The sequence below is a fragment of the Lactuca sativa genome, chromosome 6 (assembly GCF_002870075.4).
Source record: "Lactuca sativa cultivar Salinas chromosome 6, Lsat_Salinas_v11, whole genome shotgun sequence".
Lineage (NCBI taxonomy): Eukaryota > Viridiplantae > Streptophyta > Magnoliopsida > Asterales > Asteraceae > Lactuca > Lactuca sativa.
This window is the reverse complement of record NC_056628.2, coordinates 11,194,013-11,205,192: the sequence shown is the minus strand read 5'-3', so window position 1 is coordinate 11,205,192 and position 11,180 is coordinate 11,194,013. Positions and strand designations below refer to the sequence as shown.

Below are 11,180 nucleotides of genomic sequence, written 5' to 3'. Positions count from 1 at the left end.
AACCTTGGAAACCAAATTTTGCATGTATTTAGACAAACATAGATCCTAGGTTTATTAGGGTTGCATGTACACTTAGGAAGTGTTAGAATGCTCAAAACCCATCACCAGCACCTTATTGAGAAAAGGAAAATGAGCTCTAATATCGCCTACTTGAACACAATGAAAACAATCCCGCACACTCCGCCTGCAGTTTCTTAAAAAAATGACGATCCTCGCCATGTCGGCAACATGCAATAGATCTGCGCCTCCCTCCAACTGATCTGGAACTTTGGCCGGCGGACTTAAACCGCTTTGTTGTAGGCTGGGAATGATCCGGAGCCTGACACTGCTCCCTCACCTGGGTCTCTATCTTAATCTCTCTCCTCATCGTGGCATCCTGAAGCTCATTGAGAGAACCATAGCATTTGATGGACACGAACTTTCAAATATATATCTTGGGCATGCTCAAATACCGAGTCATCTAAGCCTGATTTGAAGTAGCGAACTCAAGACTGAACCAAGCCCTCTTAGTGAACATTGAAACGCCCAGGTTTCAGGGCTAAGCATTTTTGACAATGTAATAGTGTATGTCAACTATTGTAACTCTTTTTGAAGTAATAAAAATGAAATATTTGAGTATTATGTGAATTATGTGTGTTATGTGTTTATTATTTAATTATAAATGTATAATTAATAGAGAATAAAAATAAGCGTCAAAATTAAAGTGTGAGATTAGCCCGATATCTCTACATAAAGTTGTAGAATATGTCTCAAGGTTTCCGTACATATAAGGAACGCTGAAATCCGAGTTATAACGAAGAAGTTATGACCCGTCGAAGTTTTGCGACAGAACCGACACGATACCGGGAAGCGTAAATAGGGAATTTACGATAGAGAGAGATTTAGCCTTAGCGATCTAAACGAAAGTCATAGAATATGTTAAACTAAGAACATCGATAAAAAGAACGCCCAAATCTAACTTCGTATGAAGAAGTTATGATTTTTCGAAGTTTTGGAATAGCAGTGTACAGCCCGAAATTCGAATATTAGATCGAGTGATTTTTAGCCGACACAAACTAAACGAGAATCGAAGATGTCGTTATTAGTAGCGTAACGATAAAAAGACAGACGAAAATGAACATCGGATAAAGAAGTTATGAGATTTTAATGGACCAATCCTGTCTCGGCCTGTTAAAAAAATAACTTTAAAAATAAAGTCAAAATTAGCCGACGGAGTCTAAACGAAAGTTGTAGAGTACGTCTCCACCTACGCGTGGATATAAAGAACGTCAAAAACGGAGTTCGTATGAACGAGTTACAAATTATAATAGCATATTTACGTATTAAAATAAAGTATAAATCATGTATACGTACACATATATATACATATGTATATATCATTAGAAAGGTATCGACGATGCAGTCATTATAAGACTAATGTTGAGTTCTTTCGACATTAGTTTAGTACAAATATCATTAAATCCATTTAAAATAGTATTATAGAGGGGTATTTAGTTGTTTATATAACTAAAAGGTCATTAAGTAATTATGGAGGGTAGTTTTTTGAAAATTTAATTAGTATAAATAAGAGCCTTGGGCTCTCATATTTCTTGCACCATTCTCTTGATTCAAGAGTCTTTCTCTCCTTATCCCCCAAGCATTTCGGTATGTCGTGATTCGACTTCTCTTTCTGTAGTTTAGTATAGTAAGGTGAGCACTGAAGCGCTGCACGAATCTTTCTTAGAAAGATTCAGCGACGAAGTTCTGCCCCTGCAGAGCCCGACTCCTAGCTAAACCCCCCTTGTAAGTAAGTTATGCTTACCTTATTTTAATATAGCTTATATTTAAAATTAGTATTGTTATAATTAACTTATAATAAATATTTGAGCTATTATTATAACTTATATAAGTGTCGTTATAATATTTTTTTTAACTACTCGAGGTACGGGGAATCTGGTTTAAAGGGCCGCACAGGGTTGTTGGATTTTAGAAGTGCTATATGCCAAAATGGTCCTGCCCTCCGGTGTTTTATGTCTGGCCCCTGTCTGTACATAGTGGTTGGAAAATATTGTTTAATGCTTATATAATAATAATAATAATAATAATAATAATAATAATAATAATAATAATAATAATAATAATAATAATAATAATAATAATAATACTAAGACTAGGTTTCGTCGAAGGAAAATAGAATCGTTAGAAGCAAGCGCTGTCGATTATGGAATCATCACTTTAACAAGTGAGTGCCTAGTTACTTTCAGCTTACTCATAGGTATGAAGTATTTTATATAAATTACTTGCTATGTGTGCATATTATCTGAATACTTGCTATCTATGTTGGATGAACGTTTTATACATGTTTTCAATGATTTAAACTGTATATGTATTTTATATCTACAAAAGGTGTTGGGTAAAACATGGGTAGATGTAATAGTTGCTGTGTGACAAGATAAAACGATGAGAGGCCTCGTTATAGATGTTATTGATGATACAGTCATCTAGCAGAGTATAGATGACAACCACGGACTATTCTAGACAGTCCAGTGGAACACTAGCAGGCTCGCAACCTATAGGTGTTTATTCGAACTGTATGTTTATTTGAACTGTGTGCTCACTAAATGTACTCCATCCCCCACATGGTTGCCTTAAGGACATTTATTGCTGAGGAATCCCCTTAGCAGTAGTGTCCATCCCGATGATAATCCTTAGGATAGGTCCCTTATGACAGATGCTTAGGGACGTAATGTGAGGATAACGGGAACGGATAATCAGGTTTGTTTAATTTAATGAAGTTAATAAACTTATTTATTGTGGGTTGAAAACCCTATGTGCTCACCAGGCTCCCAAGCCTGACCCACTCAGTTTTATGTATTATAGGTAGTGGCGCTTGAGCATAGTTATGATGTTTGGACGAGGGATTACGGATATAGGCATGTAGATATGAAATAATGTAGTAAGGCTTATATTGTACTGTTTATGCTTTTGATCTGTACGAACATGACATCCCATGTCTTTTAATGAAATATATTTCTATGGAAATGCTTTTGATAAATATTTTTCATATTTTGTTTTGAGACAAATTCCGCAACACTTTTATTTAAAATGTTACTCTGATTTTTAAACAAAGCATAAAAAACCAGTCTTTTCTGGCCGTGATTTTGGGGATGTCACAGTTGGTATCAGAGCATTAGTTTAAGCGAACTAGGAATATGGATTTATTTCTAGACTTAAACATAGAATGCTAAGCGATGATTGTGAGGTGTGAGCACTAGAATATTTTAGGAATTATGCCTAAAATGCTTTTATGTGCTAAAAGCTTTGTGCCTGATATGCTATTATTTGTTCGGAGCTATGGTCTGTTGCCGACCGGATCTGGAAACCTTATGTGTTTAGGGTTCTAAACGTACGACTACGATATTAGAACTAGCATGTAAACGTTTCGGGGTGATAAGGATGATTTGAACATCAGTCCTAAATAAAGATCTAAATTCACCTTATTCGGTGTATAGATCAAGATGGCAAGGACCCGTAGCGGAAACGTGAATGCAAATGGGAACAGAAACCAACCCCCAGTGATTGAGCAAATACCGGTGATGGAAGCCGCTGCTGAGTCAGTCACAATGGCCGGAATGCAAGCGATGATCAAAGCGATGTTGGATTGTCAAATCGAGGAAACTAGACGTTTGCTCCAGCAAAATCGAGAGGAAGCCACTATTCAGATCGAACAGCCCGAGTTGAACGAAGGGCAGACTGAGGAAGGAGACTACAGTGGAACTGTTGGTCAAGTCAACCTGCCAATAGTTCAACAAAATAACCAAGATGACGGATTCGAGAGAAATGGATGCGAGTACAAGGATTTTCACACTACTAGAAAAAAGGCCTTTTACGACGCTCATTGCGCGTCGTAAAACGCTCAGACGACGCGCAAATGCGTGTCAAGGAAGGCCCTGTCATAAAGAGAGACGACGCGCATTTACGACGCGCATTTATGACGCGCATTTACGACGCGCGGTTACGACACGCAATGCGTATCAAGGAAGGCCCTGTCATAAAGGAAGACGATACGCATTCGCGTGTCGTAACCTTACGACGCGCGTGTTAATGACACGCAATGCGTATCAAGAAAGCCTCTGTCAAGAAAGGCCATGTCATAAATGAAGATGACACGCATGTTTGCGTATCATAATTTTAAATGTTAAAAAAAAATATTTTTTATAGATTTACTAATTTTCAAATTAAATTTGCATTTAATGCCTCACAATATAAAATAAAATATCATATACAAAAAATATAATCCATTTCATAAAATTTAATGTCTTACAATTCTATTTGTTACAATATATAAATTTACATGATGTGTAGTGGAACAAACAATGAGATACGCATACAATGGAGATGGATAACAAGACATCAAAAAGGAAAAAGAAGGGCAAAAAAGTAAAATACGAGGCCACGCATGAGAAGCTCAGCTACTTTAGCAGCAACTGTGTTACGTGCAGCATCCTTGCTAGCCTGAGAATGAGATGCATATCAAAATATCAAAGTTGTTAAGTAACTAGTTCCTTTTGTTTACTTTCCCAAATATTTTTTAAACATCATTTATCCGTACAGCACTCAAAGTAAGAAGACATACCTCACCCCTTATCAGCAATGGGTTTCTTCCCTCATCAATTAGGACATAATCAAGTTCATCAACTATTGCAAAATGCAATGGTTTTGGCCTGATAAACATTGTGCTATTATTAATCCAAGAGACACTTCAAATGAAATCTGCCTTAGTAATTAGTATTAGTATGAAAAATGTGGTAATACCATCTCATAACAAGTTGCAATTACAGACGATAAAATCCCAACAAGCATCTACAGTGAAAACATATTAATCCAAGGGCAAATATGTAATTTTATATTCATGTCTAAAAAAAAGCATACCATGGAATAAGCAGCATACGGGAAGTCTGAAACTCCATAATGCAAACCATCAACAATAAAAGCAAAAGCATTCAAAGGCTGACTAGCACTCACAAACTTTTTTCACAAAATCAAAACGCATCAGAAATATATATATATATATATATATATATATATATGTATATATATATATATGTATATATATATATATATATATATATATATATATATATATATATATATATATATATATATATTAACAACAAGGGTATGATAGGGAGTTTACCAAAACCCCGGTTCTAGCAATCGCCAATACTCCAATGTCCTTAGTGAACAGTGTGACTATGGAACCAAATGAAACTCCCAATATTGCAGCCAAAGTAACACCCATCACAAAACCAATCTAAAGAAAATGATAAAACATTAATTAACTTTTATAAAATAAAAACATCTTTATATATTATATAAACAAAATAATTATTAATTAACATTACAGTCAACACGAAGTATGTGATATCCTTCACAGATCTATAATTCCCTTTTGAAACCGAACTAGCAATCAACGCCTAAAACAAAACAAAACAAAAAAATGGTTAAGAAGTCAACTAACTGACAAATAGTCAAACATTTTCCTTAAACTATATGTCAAGTCAAGTCAAAGTCAACATTTGGTGAATTTATACCTGACCAGATGCAGCCAACGCATCTGTAATAAGGGAAACTGCCAACCAAACTTGCAGACATATATGATGAAGCAGTAGAGTAGAGTACCTTGAGCATTTCATTTTGTGCTGTCAGCAACTGGTCCCGCCCTTGCAACTGTACCATACTCATCTTACCAGCAAGTATGTCTGCTTCTTTCCCGCCCAGGAAATTTGTTTTCTTTATTCATTTAAGAACCAAAACCCTAAAAAACATTATATAGAATTATAAAAACTTCAAGAAAAGTCAAAGGGAATAATACCTCAAGAATATGTAGACGTCAATTCACAGGCAATTCAGCATTTAACACAGCAGATTTTATACCAAACTGTCAAAAAATATATAAAAAGTTTTATTAAAATCTATAATAGGTAAAAAAAGATTAATTTAATGGGAAAAATAATACTTGCTCAAAGTTTTAGTCTAAAACTTGTGTCAATTGTATTTGTAAATATAAAGACTTTCTTTTGAACAAGATCCAACTTCAAAATTGCAAGAATGTAAAGAAGCTTATCTCGATAACTACATTGTATCTAAATATAAAAGTAAAAGAAATAAATAAAGATTCAAGAAACTATAAAATGTATTAAAGAAATGCCCTAAAATAAGTTTGTTAAATAAGTATACAAGATTTTAGCTCTTAAGCTCTTACCCAAAATTGCTGAACATTTTTGGGGACAATTTCGTCCTTTCCATCACCAACTTCTGCTAAAGTAAGAATATAGGGATTGTGTAGATAAAGCTTCTTCAAGCTTTCAACATCATCACTGCAAAAATTTCATCAGAATTAATTGAATGAAGAAATTGCAGGGGTAGAAATGGAAATACCATCTTATAAGAAGTGATAATGACACAAACAAACCTTGAGGTAGCAGCCATGAGAAGGCATTGACATCTTTTAGGAATGTGAGTTTTGAGATCTTTGAGATTCTTTTCATATCCATATGTAAAAAGAAGATCTGCCTGATTTACTAACATGAATCAGTACTTTAATAAAGAGTATTATAAATGTTACAGAAAGAAAAGAATCCATACCTTATCAAGAATAATAATTGAAAGATAATCATGAACGAATTTTGCTTGAAGAACACCTGATGAAAGACATCTTTGGACACAAGCTGGAGTAGAAACAAAGATATAAGGAGGCCCTGACAATGCTGTCGCCTGAAAATTGGAAAACAAAAGCAAAAATTACCAATTTACCGTTGATCTTTATAATATTGAAGAACAGAATTGAATTTTGTATAAAAAATTTACAAAAACTATCCATTTCAGAGAAACTTGGTTCACCCGTTAACTGAAACTTTATTTGGTAACATCATTTTTGCAAGAGGAAGTAATGCCCCTTGAGAAATCAGAATTTGTCTCGGTTCTTCACCTTCTCCTGCAACATTTCCTAATGCTTATGCACATTGCTCTGCAACAGGCACTGAACTCTTTTTTGGATAACAATTACAAAATTAGAATTACGCCATTGAAGTGATATGAAAAAATCAAGAAATATTAAAAACTAAGTACTTAACACTAACCTCCAATTTGAGCAATGAGTAAAGGTAATGCAGGCAATTAAGCTCTTGTTTCTTTAGGTTTTCCAGCAGCTATGTTTGTAAGACACCAAGCTGCTTCAAGCAACTGTATTATGGATCCAGAATAAAAATTAAAACATATTAAAAAGGGTATGCTAAAAAGAAAGAAGGTCATTACTAATATTATTATTGTTTATTACCTGCTCATCATGGGAACTGCTCTGTAGATAAGAGGGGTATCAGATCTTCAACAAAATGGATATGAATGTGTAAAGCTTCCAGTCTTGACCAGCCTGCCCTTGTCCTGTGCACCATCCATAATAAAAAGAATCATAATTTGTTTTACGCATTTGCCCCTGTTCATAATCATATACCATTCAACTATTCTTGCCTTCACTTCATGAATAATATATTTATCTGTACGCATCTTTTGGAGACCTGTTCAAGTAATAGTTATTAGCAACCAATTTTTCCTGCATAACCCAATTATTAAAAATTAAAAAATAATAATAAATTTAAAAAGTACAATAATGCCCTTATTGATACGCACCAGATGAGACTGCACATTTGCCATCTTCTTTTCATCAAACTCATACTCTTTAACAGGTACTTTTGTAGCCTTTTAACATACAACAACAATACTAGTATCAAAAATGGATTACACAAGATGAGACAGGGGCCTTGATTTGATAATCAAATATTGCAATACTCGGTGAAGCAAATAATCAAACACTTAGTGGGCAGTAAAAACTTAATTGTGTTGATTGAAAAGAAGTTTAGGGACGTAAAGGAGAAGAGGAGAACCTGAATCAACGAATCTGGCATATGGTTAGATGTTTTTACCAGAGACGGTAACAATGGTACTCATAGAGAACAAGATTAAGAAGCAGACACTACATTGATTTTCTAGAAAGAAAATGGCAAACAGTTAGTAATTGATCCAAAATCAATAATCGGCACATCACCTGCACTCGAATTGATGACATCGTTAGCTTCCTGAAACTCCAGCGACACTGTTACTTGGCCTGGACTCCGGCGACTCATCTGACCTACACCACGACGACGTCAGTTGTACCAGCGACTCATCTAATCCCAAATCTGATCTTCAACCTTCGGTTTCTAATCTTCAACCTCGAACTTGAGCCCTATAGCTCCTCACAACCCCTTGACAACCTTTGAACGCCACCTCACACCCTCACCTGCAAATAAAAAAAGAAATAATAAGAAGGGAGAAGAAGGGTTGTGATCGAGCTAGAGGAAGAAAAGAGGAAGAATACGCACATCATTTCTTTCTTCTTTCTTCTTTCTTCTTTTCGCTCTCCAACTCTGGCTATAAATACGAAAACGCAAGAGATATTGAGAGGAGTGAGCGGGGTACTTCAGAATTTTGGGGGATTTTCCATGTTTCTAGTGGTGGCGGCTGCTAGGTTTTACAGAGAGTAGTAGGGGAGAAAATGAAAGAAGATATTACTATTTCAAATGTGTTATGTTTGATTAGGGTTTTCACATAGAAGGAAGTGAAAGTCGATCGGAGAAGAAGGGGTTTGCAGAGAGAAAGAAGGGAGAGAATGAAGTTGATTTGGCGGGTGTAGAGAGTAGAGAGGAAGAGGAAGCGGGTGTTCAAAATTTTGGGGGATTTAGTTTCCCCCCTGAGTCCCAGAAACGCGTGTTTATTAAAATTATAAAGCGACATTTGTAGAGGACGCCCTTTTTATTATAGGTGCCCTCCGTGTTTTTAATATTTTTACATCAGACACTAATTTAAGGGCACTCAGTAATGCGCGACCTAAATCCTTAAAATTTTTGAAGAGATGACACTTTTTTAATGTCACTCTCTAATGCGTAACATAAATCAAAGAGCGTCGTGTTTTGCGCGTCGTAAAAGGTCTTTTTCTAGTAGTGTCAGACTTGCAAGCCATCGACTTGCACGGGAAAGGAAGATGCAATCAGAGTCATGGATTGGATCTCGGAGATGGAGTTAGCTTTCATGACATGCAGTTGCAGAGGGAAGCTACAGACCACGTTTGCAGTACGTCAGTTTCAGGGAGGCGCTGTACGTTGGTGGAATACCTTGGGGAAGACTTTAAGCCCCAACAAGCCCCTGCAACTGACATGGGCAGAATTTCTGGTGCAATTCAAACGAAAGTACTGCTCAACTCAAAACCTGCTCGAGTTAGAGAACCAGTTTCTAACCCTGAAGAAGGGGAGCATGTCAATCGATGAATACACGAACAACTTCACAGAAAAGATGGAATTTTCCTTGCGTCTTGTTCCAGATGAGTTGACGAAAATTGATAAGTACGCAAAGGGATTACCCTGGGAGTACACGGTGCCAGTACGTCAGGCACCTACTTTGGAGGTAGCTATCTGGGCTGCCAAGTCTGTGGAGGATATGATTAAAGGAAGAGTTGCCAGCAAAGTCGAGGTTGGCGAGAAGCGGAAATTTGAAGGGTCTACTAGACCCAACAAAAAGAAGAGCAAGTTCGGTTCAAAGAAGTTCGGGGGAGGAAATGAATATAAATGGTGCGAGAAGTGCAAGAAGAAGCACTCGGGAAAATGTGGTGAGGAAGTAACCTGCTACAAGTGTGGGAAAATGGGGCACTATGCCAATGAGTGCACCACCAACAAGAGGGTGTGCTATGAGTTCCATGAAGAAGGGCATATTGCCAAGGATTGCCCAAAGAAGAAAGATGCGGGAAGGCCCAACATTCCACCGAAGCCGAAGGCGAGAGCCTTCCAGATGACGCTCGAGGCTGCAAAGGAGGTAGAAGACGTCGCTTCAGGTACCTTTCTTGTAAATAGTTTGCCTGCAAATATACTATTTGATTCCGGAGCCAACTACTCCTTTGTGTCGCATAAATTTGGTGGGAAATTAGCATTACCTGTAGAAAAACTTGATAATTCCCTGATTGTAGAAGTTGCCAGTGGCAAATTCGTACCTGTTAGTAATCATATTAGGAACATCGTCATTGACTTAAACGGAAACAAATTCCATGAGGAGCTATTACCCATAGATTTAAACGGTTTCGACATCATTTTTGGTATGGATTGGCTTAGCGCCAACGATGTCGAGATATTATGCCGAAAGAAGATAGTTAGGATAAACCCACCCGGAAAGGAATCATTTATGGTGTACGGGGATAAACGCAGAGTGAATTCTGGAATCATCTCCCTGATGAAAGCCAGGAAATGTTTGTCCAAAGGATGTGCATCGTACTTGGCATTCGTAATCGATGCTAAGAAGGAAAAGAAAGAGGTGCAGAATATACTGGTTGTGTGCGATTATCCAGAAGTCTTTCCCGAAGATCTTCCCGGATTACCACCTGATAGACAAGTGGAGTTTCGTATAGACTTGTTACCAGGAACAACACCGATAGCAAAGGCACCATACCGATTAGCACCGACGGAGATGAAGGAGCTTATGACGCAACTTCAGGAGCTGTTGGACAACGGTTTCATTCGACCTAGTTCATCACCCTGGGGAGCTCCAGTGTTATTCGTGAAGAAGAAGGACGGAAGCATGAGAATGTGTATAGACTACCGAGAGCTGAAGAAAGCAAAGGTGAAGAACAAGTATCCATTGCCGATGATTGACGACCTATTCGATTAGCTGCAAGGTTCGAGCTACTTCTCAAAGATCGATCTTAGGTCAGGATATCATCAGCTGAAGGTGAGAGAGCAGGATATTGAGAAGACTGCATTCAAAACAAGATATGGACACTACAAGTTCTTGGTTATGTCGTTCGGACTAACCGATACTCCAGCAGCATTCATGGATTTGATGAACAGGGTTTGTAAACCATTCCTCGATAAATCTGTGATAGTATTCATCGACGACATTCTCATCTACTCGAAAAGCCAGGAGGAGCATGGCAAGCATCTACAAGAAGTGTTGGAAGTATTAAAGAAGGAGAAGCTTTACGCTAAGTTCTCCAAATGTGACTTTTGGATACGGGAAGTCCAATTCTTGGGTCATGTTGTTAACCAAGAGGGAATAATGGTTGACCCCGCAAAGATCGAGTCTATAATGAAGTGGGAACGTCCAAAGAGTCCCACGGAGAT

At 37.1% G+C, this 11,180-nt stretch overlaps 2 long non-coding RNA genes across 5 annotated transcripts; both read right to left on the bottom strand.

Moving 5' to 3' along the window:
* Nucleotides 1–4,262: 4,262 nt before the first annotated feature.
* Nucleotides 4,263–6,545, bottom strand: LOC128126577 (uncharacterized). 4 transcript variants are annotated; one of them, XR_008224540.1, is made up of 9 exons: nt 6,455–6,545; nt 6,245–6,344; nt 5,855–5,920; nt 5,574–5,797; nt 5,385–5,456; nt 5,177–5,293; nt 4,795–5,007; nt 4,616–4,703; nt 4,263–4,494 (listed from the first exon to the last, which is right to left on the bottom strand). It is a non-coding gene; the product is annotated as an uncharacterized LOC128126577 (long non-coding RNA). The 4 variants fall into 4 exon arrangements; XR_008224542.1 differs by having other exon boundaries at nt 5,662–5,797; XR_008224541.1 differs by having other exon boundaries at nt 5,574–5,772.
* A 1,122-nt stretch (nt 6,546–7,667) lies between these two features.
* Nucleotides 7,668–8,344, bottom strand: LOC128126576 (uncharacterized). Its single transcript, XR_008224539.1, has 2 exons — nt 7,923–8,344; nt 7,668–7,737 (listed from the first exon to the last, which is right to left on the bottom strand). It is a non-coding gene; the product is annotated as an uncharacterized LOC128126576 (long non-coding RNA).
* Between the last annotated feature and the right edge of the window lie 2,836 nt (nt 8,345–11,180).